Source organism: Anser brachyrhynchus (assembly GCF_964034855.1).
Source record: "Anser brachyrhynchus genome assembly, chromosome: 2".
Classification (NCBI taxonomy): domain Eukaryota; kingdom Metazoa; phylum Chordata; class Aves; order Anseriformes; family Anatidae; genus Anser; species Anser brachyrhynchus.
Window position 1 is genome coordinate 52373631 of NC_137695.1, and position 15207 is coordinate 52388837.

Below are 15207 nucleotides of genomic sequence, written 5' to 3' on the forward strand. Positions count from 1 at the left end.
CTTGAGAATTAAAGAAAAAGTGTTTGTTAGCTTGAATGTTGTCGATAGTACACCAGAAACAGTTTTTTAAAAGGGAACATTACAAAATAATGAGGGTTCTGTCTGCCTGTGGATGATGTCTGTTCTGTCGGAAAACTGACAGAACAATCCAGTGGTTTCAGAGCATATTGGTCTGGTAAGGAGAACAGGTGGAGTTTGTATGTGCTGTAATCCTGACCTTCTCCGCTAGTCTTCCCTGCTCCTGAGAAGTCTGGATGGGCAAATTCTTCTCTTGGACATGGTTCTCTAAGAAATAGTCCCAAGGGCTGGTTTTCTTGCTTGCTACTGAATTCAAGTTGCTCTCCCAGTCCTGTTACACACTGTGCACATTGCAAAGCACAGCCGTTTCGTGATAACAGGGAGAAATACCCCTAAGAGAAAGATTTTTCTTTACAGTCTGTAAATGAGACTTCCTCTTTGCTGTATCCTGCAGAATGATATTGACGGGGCTGTTTTAATCTCTGTAGCAGATTTACCTTTAATTTCTGCAGTTGGTGGAAACCTGTGATATTGTTTTTCAGACAGTTCATTAGAATGGGGAGGTGGGGTGGGGATTAGCCTGCTTCTATATTTCGCATTAACTGCCTTTTAAAATTTCTCCAAGTGAAGGGCTACCAGCCTGCTGCTCAGTGACTAATAAATTTGATTCATCCTCACTCCCCACAGGGTTATCCTCCTTCTTACTAATGTTTGACATTTTACGTTTTAATTAAAATCACCCTCCAAGCAGCAAACCACTAAGAGAATGACAGATATTCTTACTGCAACAAGCTATAAGCAAAAGGGCAATTCACTAACTGTATCTTTAGTAGTTCCTTTCAGTTATGCTCTACATGACCACCTAATGTTTGTGCATGTGTGTGAGAGAAAAGGCAACACCTATCTTAATGTCCAGGGTGCTTCCAGGCTAAGCAGACACTATCATTTAATGTCTTCATATCAGGAAGAAAAACTAGGGCTGAGCAGCAGTGGTGTTTGGTTGGTGCTATACAAGCCCCCATGTGAAGTCATGTAGTCTAAGAGAAGGGGAGAATGGCAAAGAGGAGCAAAATAGTTCTAAGCAATTGCAATGAAAATCCTGTAAAACTGCGTGGCAGCTGACTCTCAGCTGCCCTAGGCATCGTTGAGGGGCTGGTTTTATGTGGGCCTGCCTGCCGAGGAGAGCAGACACATGAAGGACCAGTGGGCAAAGCTGGTGGACAGGTGTAGAGAGGGGCTTTGTGTAAGGGTCTGTACTAGTGAGCACGGGAAAACATCAGCACAAGAAGGGGAAGAACAAGCAGCAAAGCTGGCGTTGATGACCACAAGGGGGTGGGGTTGGTGGGTAACAAGACAAGAAGCTACAGCAGATAGGCAAAGGTGTGATGCATACAAAGCTGGAGACCAGCATTACAATATGCTTAGAAGGAAAAGGAGTGATGCTACTTCATCAGAAGAGATGCTACAGCAGTGGAAATCTTTTAAATGATCTGTATATAAAGTGGAAGGAAGATAATCCACTGCAGATGTCCTCTGAGGTACAAGAGCTTGAAGATAGCTTGATGGTGGAGCCAAAGAGACAAGGATAGGCATGGGCAGAGGGACGCAGGAGCTCTGTTAGGACACTGAGGATCTGGTGCTTGACTTTGTATGGGGAGACAGACGAAGGAAAGGCAATGAGCTGGTAGCTTGGGAATGGCATCAAACCCAGAACAAGCCCTTCTGCTTTCACCTCTGTTGGAGAGTCTGGTGACACTTGTGGAGCTGATTGTGACAATCCAGTCTTTTTCAGATGCCAGTGACTGGATGTGTGCAATGTAAGAACTGCTGTCTTTCTTCTCCCCGTGCCATCTAAGAGCTTGTTGTCAGAAGGCAGTGACACAGGCCTATGCCTCAAACAATGAAGCATCATCGTGACTCTCACTGGCCTGTCCTACTCCATCTGAAATCCAGCAACAAAAAAATATTTTTCTTGTACATGTTGTGTCTACTGTTGTTGAGGATTTTTATTTTAAATGTCTTCAGAAAAGAAAACGTGCAGGAAAACTTGCAAAATCCTGCAAGTTACAGGCTTGCCCAGGCCTTTCTGAATTATGATACAAACCCCAAAGGAATGGCAGAGAAATGACAACTCCCTTCCATATGATATTCTGTGTGCCCTTAGGAGATGAACAGTGAAATATGTAACTTCTGAACAGAAACCTACCTAACAGAGAGGAAGAAGGCTTAAAATATCAGCATGGATAAATGGGGAAAGAGAGAAAGCTGTAAGACAGGCAGTAAGGTTTTGTATTAGCAGCTCATTCCTTCTCCTTTCCGAGACAGGAAAGTTAGGGAGACATGGTAGTTCCTCTTAAGCAGCTTAAATGATCTGCATTTCAGCACTGTCAAATACAGACAAACAAGTGGGACTAACCGGTCTCCTGTAACTCCAGGGAGACCTCACTTTGGTCTGGTGGAGTAGCTGGTAGATAGCAACAACCCTGTAGCAGATCCTGTCGGTAATAACAGCTCAGTGAATAAAAGGTTTTGTAAAAAACAGTGTTTGTGTCTCATTGTGGCTCAATGCTTTAGGAGGGAATTTATGACAGAGCTGCCTCCTTCTTTTCAGACATCTGAATTTTGCATTTGTGTCAGGCCTGCTAGAACCAGATGGACTTCCTGAAAGGCACCTTAGAGCAGTTACGATGGAAAGGATCCTGGCTTTTTTCAGAAGCAAGTTTCGTTCAAAGATTTCTGTGTCAAAATTACGAGGGAGCATGGTGGTTTTGCCAGGCTCTATGAGTGGCATACACTTGTGTGAAAATAGGAAGCAGGCAGCGTTCCTCAGGAAAAGAGGTACAACACTGCACAGATTCCTACTCTCTGCCAGCCATTTCTCAGACACATTTTTTTAAGGGTTTGTCTACACAGTGACACAGAAGGAAACACATCCAAACTAGCTAAATGGTCTGAATTTAGAGTGGATTTATTAAATTGCATTAAATCCCTGTGTAGATGTTCTCATTCAGAATTAAAATGAAGTGAGATAAGACTTATAAAGGCCGACTTAGTTCTGAAGGAGAATATGTACATAGAGCTTTAATACATTTTAGCTAATCCATTTTAGCAGCTAATTCAGATTAACCATACTCGGTGTTCTTCTCCAGGAAAGCTCTTCAAGGAACAAGACATGGAAAAACAGCGGGCTCGGAAGTGCAATGTTTTTAAACATCCAGTGCTGCCAGTCATAAGGCAGATAATTATTGCCATGGCACTCCCACGCCGAATGGATGTGTGTGGACCTGCCCGTGTCAGTGCTGTTGGAGGGGCAGTGGTTCTGGGGAGGACTGGCCAAGGCCACCCCTACTTCTAGATGGAAGATACTCTGGGAGATGGCACAGCTTCAACTAACTTCACGGTTGAAGGAATATCGATTGTTCCTGAAATGTGTCTGCTAGCAAAATGCATCCTCCCAACATCAAGCACAGAGTTGGCTGGTACCTGTGCCTGCTCACAGTTGCATGCAGTGAAGTCAAGAGGTGATGTGAGTGTTAATGGCTCCTCTCCTGCTGGGAGTGAGGCCAAATTCTCTCTGTCCTCCTATGTGTAAAGTGGCCCAACAAAGAATGCATAGCTCTGTATTGTCTCTTCTTCCATCTGAACAAACAAAAGCTGGAGTTTAAGTTTTGTTATTGATTTATAAAATATATTGAAAACAATAACTTACATAAAAATAGGAGATGATGAATAAATAATGAGGGAAAATACAGCAGTCTGTAAATATAGTTAAGAATGCAGTTGTACAGTGAAAGGAAAGGTATAAAAATGTATATGACTAAAGCAATATGTGTGCAAAGGAATAATAATCTACCATGAATTAAAATATTCAAGTATCGGGGACTAAATTGCTTTTACTACTCTATATGTTTTTTTAAAGTACCTAGAGGCCTTCAGGTATGACTGCTAAAATAAAAATATTATTATTATGGATTTTGGGGGGCAGATGAGTTGGAACTGGAGGATGTCCCCTGTGCCTTATGGCTATTTCATGTGGTTAAGTGCACTGGGCCAAATTTATCTCTGGTCTGCTATATCTACTGTTGAAAGCACTTTGGAGAAGTGCATATTAAAGCTACATCTAAAGAAGCACTGAATTCTGAACAGGCACTCATAGCAAGGCAATAAAATCAAGGATGTTCTCTCAGGTCAGTTTAGTTTTGAGCGAGGGGAGCAATTGCTCCATCACATTGGTCCAGTGAATTTGAAACAACATTGTGTGAAAAATATGGTAGCAAAATAATGTCTCCACATGGGAAAAGCACTAATGCTAATCACTGGCTAGGCTGCTGCTCGGTTTTTACTCGTAGGTTTTATCCTAATTTTTTCATTGATTATTATTTTCCCCTAGTGACTGCTAAAGTAACTTTTCTACCTGTTTTGCAGGGAAATTTGAGGCCAACATTTTTGCTGGATTACTGAGGTCATGTAAAAAAAAATATTCTTCATTTGGCTTGTGTGCAACAGCCTACAATGGCAGCCGAAAATCTTCATGCTGATGAAAAAGGAGATGGAACTGAGCTTTGGAGGATGACACCAGGACCTGGGTGCCTCTTGTGGATCTTTGCAGCCTGAGATGCCCCGCCTGTGCCTGCACAGCAGCAGGTATGTTCTGCCCCTTTCACCACCACAGCTGGCTCGGGTGACGTTTTGGTAACGAGGGCGGTGGTGCTGCACCAAACGGGATGGATCTATGATTTCTTCCTGTTGTCTCCCGTTTACTTCGGAGCATTGGGCCCTTCAGTAAGCACCTGCATGACTTTAAGGCTCAGGCCTTTGGGTGGCATTTCGGAGAAGAAAAAAGGAGCCGCGTGAAATGCCACCATCAGAAAGCGAAAAGCTACAGGCAGTGGGATGTCGAATATGCACTTGCTTGCTTGTGCCCTTGCTTGTTGTTATTCCTCAGTGACGGGTTGAGGGAGAGCTCGCTGAGCCATTCGGGTGGGGGCTTCCTAATGTCCAGATGCATTCTATGTATTTTTGCAACTGTAACAAGGGTAATGAAGTTATAATGTAAAAACTCCAGTACAAGGCTGAGCTAAGCCATGGCATGCAGCAGAGTTTGGAAATGTTGTGCTCCCAAGCCTTTTTGCTCCCTGGAGGAGCAGGGAGCCTCGCCCAGCCATTTTGCGGCTTCCTGCTATTTTTGTCCCCTTTATTTAAGTGCTGCAAAGCAGGAAAGAGGCAGAGCTCAGGCTTGGCTGACCTTGGTTCACATCCATGCTGTAGTAAGGCCTGTGTGTGAGAGCTGAGAGGTGTGTATGGAGTTGATAGGAGTGCATGCAAAAAATGGTTTCAGTCTTTCCTGGATACCCTCGGCTACACTGGCAATGCAGCGCTGGTCTTTTACCTTCTATTTCCATCTCTGGTGGTTAAAAATGTCCCTACTTGTAGCTGTGTAAGAAGCTCGTATCTCCTATGGCTTGGGCTTGGTATCCTGCACTGTTCTTGGCACAGGGGCTGCTTCACCACGTAAGGGGCATGATGAAATCCATGAAGGAAAGCTCAATTTCTGCTTCCTTTTGTTTGGGCTAGAAGGATCTAAATGTTTTCAAAAACAAACGAGTGTTTTCTATGCAGTTCCACTGCTTTCTGGGAGGTGCAAGCCCCATGTGTGATGTCTTGCTGCCCTCCTCCAACAAGGCACTTGCTGATGGTCAGGTTGCTCCTAGAGAGGTCAAGGCAGAGCTGCCACTGACTTTAAGGCTGCATGACTGCAAACTAGAGCAGGTGTGCAAGTAATTCCTAGGGGTTATGCTTGGATTTGTCCTCCTCCAGTGACGGTCCAAAAACATGGAAGGAAAAAACTCCAGTGTGTTCAGATGGGCTCTGCCTGCCCCTTTTGCCCAAAGAACCCAACTTTCCCCTAACTGGTGCTTTTTCTGAGGTGCCAGTTTGCATGTACTCTATATATTTGCATCCAAGAAGGGCTAGGTTGTCTTCAGAGCAAGGAGAGGTGCAGATGAGCTCTTGCTGCCTGCCCAGCTCCCCACTCCCCAGGGCTGCACTGGCACAAAGAGGGAGAACCTCTACCTGTCCCTGGGGGCTCCCAGCCTGTGCCAGCCCTTCCCTGCCATCCTTCTGGGCAGCTATGTGTCCTCCAGGAGTAGGACATCAGGATGAGCCCCCTCCCAAGCTCAACTGCTTTTGGTGGCTCCTGGCATTAGAGCCTGCCTTCCTTCATTTCTATTATGCAAAAAGGCAAGTGACGTTCTGCAGATTGCACAGGCAGGTAGGTTCCAAAGACGGGAAAGTAAAGCACCTTGGGAGAGAGAAATCCTGTGGGCATCTTGCTTTGCAGGGCCTCATCTTGATGTGAAGCACCAAGAGGTGCCTGCCACCTCTGCAGGTCATACCCACAAACATCTGCATGAGGAACTGCAGCAGCAGGACTGCCACGGCTGGGGCGCTGCCAGGAGATGGGCAAGAGTAAGAACAAAAATCAATACTACCTTGTTTATCCCACCTTCTTTGTTTCAAAAGGTGACTTTTGCCACTTTCCTTGTCACAGAGGGCACGTCTAGGCTGCCCTCCTGGGTTATCACAGCCACTGAGGACCAGACTGGGGAGCTGGCTTGCAGGAGGGAGCAAAAGTTTACGTCTGTCAGAGCAAAGCGTGGAAGCATGGGATTGGAGAACACTGGGTGCTGCCATATAAGCGCTATAGCCCCAAGTCTAATGGGTAATAGAGTCATTAATTCTGCTGATTAACTTGGCCTTGGGGTTCATGGAAATGACATCCACCTCCTTTCTTTTTTTCTTTTTACTTTTTTTCTTTTTCCTTTTTTTCATTTTTTTTCCTTTCCTTCCTTTTTTTTTTTTTTTTTTTTTTTAAGCTCAAACCGTGGAACGAGGGAGCATAAAAAAACAAGCTAATTAGAGAGAAATCAGGAGAAAAGAAGCAGGGAGAAAAGAGAGACAGTCTGAGCATTAATGAGACTGATTTGGGAAGAGGATGTGACAAGCTCTTCAAAAGCATTATTGTCAAATGTGTCACTGTTTCATAGATGGCTAGCGCTACCTTTGAGCTTCATGCTGATAGTTAATGATTTGAAACTATAAAAAGATTGAAAAGGTAAAAGGGAAAATGTCAGACTCAACTGGATTTTAATGAGGACCCCCCCTCCCCACTTTTCTCTTTTTCCACGTGAAGCAGCCTTGGAAATTACAAAAAAAGTTCACTTTACCCCTGCCCGGTCACACTCTCAAGACAAAAACTGTTTACAGAAGTGAAGGGAAAGCCCAGAGATCTGTCCATCTTGCTCTGGTCGATGGTCTTAGATGGTTGACCACCATCCATGTCTTCACCAAACCATCAGCTTCTCCATCCGCTGCCAAGTGGCGGTGGGGTTGTGGTTATACAGGCACAGGGCTGACAAAAATAAGCCAAGATTGATGGAAGAGACAGCTATAGCTCTTGTTTGTTTTTTTGTGACGTGCTGAGCAGAAGCAGTCTTCACACTGTGAAATGTAACAAAGAAATCTAAAGTGATTATGCAGGTTCATTTGTCAGTATCACTGCTCCAGCTATTGCTGTGTGCGACAATGAGATGACAAGGCATTTATTGCTGATGGTTGGTTATTAGCCGCATTATAGGAAACATTAGCACAATCTAGGATACATAGACCAGGGAGACAATAGCTTTCTGGGCTCCAAACTCAGCAGGGTAGCCTTGTCATTAAATTCGGTAGTGCCAATTTAATTTTTTTTTTTTTAAATAAATTGAAAGGAAACTTTGAAAACTAAATCTGTAACCCTGCCTTTACCTTAAGACTGATCAGTGTGTTTTCTTTGGGTGCTATGTTTTGTATCAGAAAGGCCACGCTGCCCAGCAGGCCAACCAGCCTCTTACAAAGAGGTGCAGAGGAAAAGCCAGAGCCTGGCCAATTCCTTCACTGCCTTCCAGCCCTAAACTCTGCAGTGCCCCTGCTGCCTCCAGGCTGGACCAGCTTCTTCTCAGCCATGACACCTGCAAGCACATAAGGAGGCAAGAGGCACCTGCAGTAGTTTGTTATGATCTCTGTCCTGCTCTTATCTTTATTGGATCCTCCTTCTCTGTGCTTGTCCTGGCTGGGTTCTCCAGGTCCAGAAGCTGGTAACTCTCCTGTCCTTGTAAATGGCCATGTAGAAGTATTTGACGGTGAGAGCTAAGTGGGAGAGCAATGGTTTGGCATCCCTGGGATGTGGCTGGGTGACTGTCATATTTACCAAGCTGTGAAAGAACATGCCCGTCCTATGGTAAAAGCTGTATTTGTGCAGCAGTGCAAAGGCAGCCCTCGGTTCTGGGGTAAAGTGCCTGCTTTTTGCAACATGTCAGGACTGAGTTTTGCAGTAAAAAACAAAACTCTGATGGGGGCTTCTTTTCAAATAAGGTTTTCTTTATCTAATGCATTTTCAGATTGACTCAGTCAGTGAGCAATATATTCCCTGTTTCATTTTTTTTTCTGATGCTCAGCTTTAGTTTATTTTGTGCTACCCTCAGATTTTCAGAATGCCCAGGATTTTGGCAGTGACAGCACTTAAATAAACTGTAACAGTTGTCCTGGGAAAGTTGGAGGTTTTGACAGCTGCGTAAGAGACCATGGGACTTCAGCCCATAAAATACCAGTGCAAGGGGAATTACAATGTTTTAAAATGCACTATCATTTAATAACACTGTAAATAGCAATGGGAGCTGGATTAGGACAGATTCAGACCAAAACCAAGTATCTTTGAATCCCAAAGTGAAATTTTGCTGGAATCTCTTCACTTCCAGATAGGGGGGTGTTTAATGTTATAAAATTTGTCATATTCTTTGCCCAATGTGTTGTCTGCTTCCCAGTGAATTTCATAGAAACTGTGTGTTCTGGATTCATTGACAATAGTGGTAACCCAAAGAGATTCAGCCCTTAAGATTCATAAGTCAGAACATAGATTTTGTAACATTTTTTGAGGTTAATAAATAAATAAATCAGTCACTTCCCTCTCTAAACTACATTTAATACACATGAGCATGAGAGAAAGAATCAGTATTGTCTACTCTCTTAAATTTACTGAACAAGGTGATTTTGCCCTTCATCAGATGCTCTGTTACATCGTCTGCCTCTGCCCAGCAATTAATTTTGTCCTGAAGTGCCAAATCAATATTGTTTCCCCCAGTTTCTACTCATTATTTCTGCTTTTGTGTTATTTTTTCCTTCTCTTAACTTCCAGCTTCCTGCTAAAATCCCATGATTTCAGTGAAATTGGAAATACCAGGGAGCTGGCAGCACTGTACACCACATCAGTTTCAGTGAAAGAACAAGTGCCTGTTGAGCTAGGGTCCCTTGAAAACAGAAATATCCTCCACAAGATGGACAGATAACAGTACCTGTGGTCCAGTTTCCAAAGAGAGTCCAGCTTTTGTAACAAAAAGAGCAATTAATTAAATTCAATCGTATTTAATCATACCCCCTCCCACAGCCCCAACACCATGAGAGGTTTTGAAAGGGTAACTGGTAGTTCTGAACCTATGGTGGCAATCCAGAATCAAATAAGGTATCTACTGAGGCCATAAAGCTTGAAACTTGTCACAGAAGAGGCATCTAAACTGCCAGAAAAGAAAGCAATCTCTATTTGAGAGCACACAGGCATTTCTGATGAGTACGGTCTGATGAATCAGCATTGCAGCCAGTGAGTTAATGCAGCATTTGGCAGCTAAGCTAAAAAAATGCCCTTTGGCATGAACTTTGTTTCTGAGATATACGCAGTGTATCTCTGAGAAGTGGGAAGGTTTTTGAAGTTATAATGGAGGCTGTTTTAATTTGGGGCAGGCTCATTAAGGAACACTGTTTAAAAACAGAGATTTTGTTCCTTCTGGCTGTATGCTGTGCTTCATGATAAACTTGGCAATACCAAAAAAAAAAATAAAAATAATACAATCTAGGAGAAGGTATCTATACTGTAAGATAGAATGCGGCAAAGAGCCTGCCCTATGGCTCAGTGAGATCAGATAAGGGCTGCATCCAGCATCCCCACCAGCAGCGTGAACTAGAGCTTTAAGGGGTATGCTTAGATGATGTGTCAGGACTTAGTTTACATTTAAGAACAAACTTTCGAATCATTAGCTGTTAAATATCAGTTGGTGTCAGTGGAGTTTTGTCATCTGAAACAGAAATGGTGGAAAACAGCATAAAGAGGCAGCCAGCAATGCTGCATATTGGTCTCTCCTCTGATAACAACTATTTTGCTCAGCCAGGTGCACACTTTGGTCTTTGTAAAGACTGAGCCTTGCTTCTGCTCTTTCTTCTTACAGATTCATAAGGAATTTTAAGTCTGGTTTTATATATGCTGATTGTACAGCAAAGGCTATTGTCTGTATTTAAAATGAAATAAAGATGGTAGACCAAGACTTCAACTTCATACCTACCAGAATTTGTAAAAAAAGAAAGAGGAAAGTAACTCATCACTCACTAATAGAAAATCTAATTAAATATATATATATGTATATACACATTGTTCTTTCCACTGTATGATACTAAATTTGCAGAAAGTAGCAACCAGCTATCCATTACAAGAAGGGCACGAGCATTTCAGACAAAGTTAGCAATAGTGTTAATAGCGTTAATAATTTACTATTAATCATTACTTGTGTTGTGACCAAGCTACTGAAGGTCTGCTAAAAGCAGGGCACAGTAGAAGCAATATCTTAAGGATTCACGGCTAAATGCCCCACAAAGGCAGGAGAAAGAGCCGTCTCATAAAAGCACTACAGCAAGGTGCTGTGAACATCCAGCTGGGAGCTGTAAAAGAGGTCCTGGTGGCAGCCCCTGCCCAAGCAGCTTTGGTGCTCCCTGGGCTAGCCTGTGCTGAGGCTGCAGGACCAAGGTTAACGCCTCTTTCCAACACGTCCCATAATGTTCAAAGCTGGCCCTGAATGTTTGTGGCTGGTAGATGAAAACAAAGTTTGTGGCAGCAGTGTTGCTCGGGGTGACCTGTGGAGCTTTGCTTTTAAAGGTTAGGTGGTGAAAACACTGCTTTGCTGCTGGTCGGAGCAAGATTCTAGCTGTAAGGTCACTTTGTTTTCACGCTCTTGGAAATGTTACCTCCACCCGTCACAGAGAATGTAAATCAAGTAAAAAGCCACCCAGCAGGGTTATCAGGGTAACACTAAATCAACACCAGCTGCAACAGCTAGGGGTGAATGTAAAATTTACAGTGAGGCATATGTCTATTGCTACTGAGCGATTAACACTCTTTTCAATTAAAACATGCAAAGACCGAGTTGATTTTTTTAACGGTCTAAAGAAAAGCAAACTTGGAGGCCAAACTCATCCTGGTTTTCTGTTCTGTGTTCGTGGTGCCTCTAAATCAAGAGTATATTGCAAGCTGGAAGAGGATGGGGAGGGGGGCAAACTTTCAGCAGTTTGAAAGAACTGCTGACTAAAATCTGCATCTATCATCTTGTTATTGAAAAGTATAAGTAAAAGGTGAGAGAAAATTGTGCCTGATATGGGATGTTTAGTTGACAGACAGCTCATTGTAACAGATGTGGCTCCTTTTAAATAGCACCATAAATGAGATCCCAGAAAGACAAGGACAAAGGCTAGGAGAGAGCACTTAGACTAATTAGACAGAGAAATCCATTTCCTTTTTAACTGAATGCTCCTCTAAATGTGCAGAGATTTCCAAGTTAGGAAATGCAAGCAAAGGATGGAGGCTACAGATATCAGTTCATAATCTGCAAGGCATGAAATAACAATAGTTCCCATTTTTCAAGTACTGATCTTCAGTAGTTCGTTAAATCTGCACATCATCTCCTCACTAAAGCACCTGCAGATTAATGGCATGGCTAAAAAGCTTTTCAGCCAGTGTGTGCATGTAAAAATTGTAAAGAAAGGCAAGAAACGGCCTCAAATTTTGTACTGTGTTAGAAATTCTCCAAGTAAAGGACTATGGCCCAGAATTTTGCTTAACCCAAGCTTAGAGGGGATATTAGAATAAAGATAAAAGACACAGAAATGGTGCTATGGTTTCTATAGCAATCAGCACTTTACAAAGTGCCTTTCTGTGTGTTCTTTGTGCTGGCCACAAGATATTAAAGGCAGGATCCCTCTCTCTCAGCTCCAGCTCTTTCAGTGCCAATCATTCATATTTTATTACCATTATAAATGGACATAAGCCAAACTTTTCCAGGATCCTTGTGCAGTTAACTTTTCAGGATGGGCATCTCCAAAATTTGTTTTGTCTTGTCCAAGGTATGTGTCTGAGATAGGCATCTTGAGGGGTGATTCTGTCAACCTATTGCCTCCCACTGGCTACAGAGGGCAGCTGGTTCAGCTTAGCAGATGTGTTTCTAGATGGGTGGAATTAGTGATTTTACGATAAGTGACTACACTTATCACCAGAAATTGAAAAAAAATAATTCACCAGAGATCTGTGTACTTGCTTATTTTTGATCTTTTCAGAGAGCTGTAGGAAGCCGAGTGTGGCCCCACAGTCTCTGGGTCACCTTTAGTCTGGTTCTGTCACTGCAGCATGGGCAGCAGTGCGTTTTCACTGCTATTGCCAATGTCAGTGGCACTGCCCAGAATGTATATAATGATGCTAGCGAAAGACTAGCTAAAACAGTCTGGTAAGAGAGTGAAGAGAAACAGAAAGTAATTGTTCTGTTTAAGAAAAAAAGCCTGAACTATTCCTTATCTCCTTACCAGAATTGGCTACTCTGTACAGGATTAGGAGTGGGAGCAGGGAACAATGAGCTCTGCTCCTTCCTACATCTCCAAATATAGTGGGAACACGTAGGATAGGAACATTGTTTTAGGAAGGATTTGTTTCTTTTGGGCTGTGCTCCTTGGAGCTAAAGTAGTGTTTCATGTAGAGAGCAAAACCTTTTGCCAGTATGGCAACAGGCAGCTTTCTAGACGGCCCGAAGAATAATGCAGTGTCTTAGTAACATATGAGCCAAACAAATGCTTTTTTGAGCGTAAGAGCTACCAGACTCTTGCCAGTGGTGCATAACAGGCAAATTGCTTAACAATTACAGGAGGGGTTCTGCAACTGGGAGCTGTGCAGGTGCAGGCTCCTGGTTATAGGCCAGGCTGATTTTGCAATGCCACTGGCTAAAATTATTTTAAAGGAAAAACATGATGGAACTGCATTTGAATTGTGTCTCTGTGCTTGTATGCATGTATTTGTATACACATGCATATAAATGTGTGTGGTCATGCATAAACATAACTATGTGCGTGTTTGAACTATGCCTCGGCAGTATTTGGAGCAGCATAAAAGTGTTGCCAGGGGTGGAGGTGATGAATTAACCTCGATGGACTGTGCTGAGTTTGATGACTGAAACAAAACAAAGCCACCCCCAGCAATGAAACATTTTGAAGTCACTTCTTAGTTGTCAGAACAGCACATGGGGTGGTGAAATAGTGGACATTAGAAACTCAACAGTGTTGTTTTGTATTTGCGAAAAGCATGGGATAATGTGAGCACAAAAGCATATTGCAAGCATAAGCTGGGCATGGGTCAGGATAACAGTCTCAGCTGAACTTCTTCCTGCATCTGGACAAGGGGGTGAACACACAGGACAGTATTTTCCAGACCTAGCAGCCTGTGGGCTTCATTTGCTTACACAGCCACAGAATAGGAAATGTGCAAAGTTATTTATCTCCGAGTTTGATCTGAGACTGTCTTAATTGAGGTATTAAGAGAACTAACTGTAGAATAGATCTTGGTGACAGATGTCCTGTGCTTTGCTATCATGTAAAAAGCCACCTTACCTCTCTGTCAGCTGTAGTATCTGTCTATAATTAGGAGAAATAATATCTGTCAAATAATTGGTTATGCACATTTTGATTAATTTCCTGAGATAATTCCACTCTTGTGCTGCTTCTCAATCTCCCTGTGATTTCTTTATTTTCTCATTTGGGGAGAACTTACAATTAATTAGACTCTAAAATCTTGCAAACAGCTTTGTAAATATATGCAGGAAGGTTTATTTCTTTACATTTCTGAGATAGCAGTACAAGCAACACATGGTATTTTCAAAATGTGTCCCATAAGTTATATAGTACCATTTTTACTGAAAGTGAAAAAATATGGTACAGCATCTTTCTTGAAAATTTAGTTATGAAATGAAGATGAACTGTGCTAGTTCATGAGTGCTCTAAGCCTGCTTTACTGGTGGGTTTTGCTTCAAGCAGGTTAAGGTTGTGTAAGACCTTTTTGGTGAGATTAAACGTTTTGAAATATGAGGCTTCTTCATCTCATTAAGTCTTTGTCAAATTCATTTGTTTTCTTTTTAACAAGTTAACCTGCACAATTTGTAAAATTGTGAATTTATGAATTCTGTCAGACAATGATGAACTTATATTCCAAAATCTAAACAAACAAAGAAAACAAACAAACAAAAAGAACCTGAAACTCAAACTTTATAAAAAGAGTTTTTTTTTTTTTGAACCGGCTGAAAGACAGGAAAAAGGTGTGGAGAAAATCAAGGAGAAACCTTGAAAAGTGTCCTTGTGTCCCGCCTGGCCGTGCTGTGAGCACCATGGTGGGCAGAGGCAACTCTGTGCCAGACTGGTTGCTCCTGGTGCTGGCATGCAGTGGCGGTAGCCTAAAGAGCCTCCAGTCTCACAGCAGGGTTTAGACTGAGTAGATGAAATTCTGTGGCTTTGTATAACTAAAGCAATATTTAGTATCCCATTCTTCTCTGGAATAAGGGTAACTGGAGAAAGAGTGGATTTTTTTAATTATTATTTTTATTTTTATTTTTTTCCCTTCAGCAATCCTTTTTAGGCATAAGTAGTAACCACAGCCTATATTGTATGTATTCCAGTATTTGAGCAGTATTTTCCTGAGGCATAATTGCTGCTGATTGTCTTTCCTTATGAAAATCTTGAAGGAGATCCACCAGCATTTTCTTAAAGATACAGTGGATTATGATATGAGTCAACCTTTATAAACATGAGATCAAAATGTGGGATGAAGTCTCAGATCCACATGTCCTCCAGCCCATTTTCAAACCCTCACTAATGAATCTTGAGCCATGCAGTGGTGTATGTTCCCCTGTGCTACACGCACCTTCCCTCTCTTTGCTTTTCCCCCATGCCCTGTATGTTCATCTGTGTGTTGCACTCCTTGCAAACTGTAATGAAACATTTTGGGCCCAAATCCTCCTGTTTGCA

The 15207-nt window shown here is 42.5% G+C and overlaps 1 long non-coding RNA gene across 1 annotated transcript in view; it reads left to right on the top strand.

Annotated features, from left to right (window-relative positions):
- The first annotated feature begins 2868 nt into the window (after positions 1-2868).
- The window catches only part of LOC308190919, a 119978-nt gene continuing 107639 nt past the window's right edge, over positions 2869-15207 (top strand). The window contains exons 1-2 of the long non-coding RNA XR_013947569.1: positions 2869-3539; positions 4444-4662. This is a non-coding gene — a long non-coding RNA (uncharacterized lncRNA). The remainder of the gene's footprint in view (positions 3540-4443; positions 4663-15207) is intronic.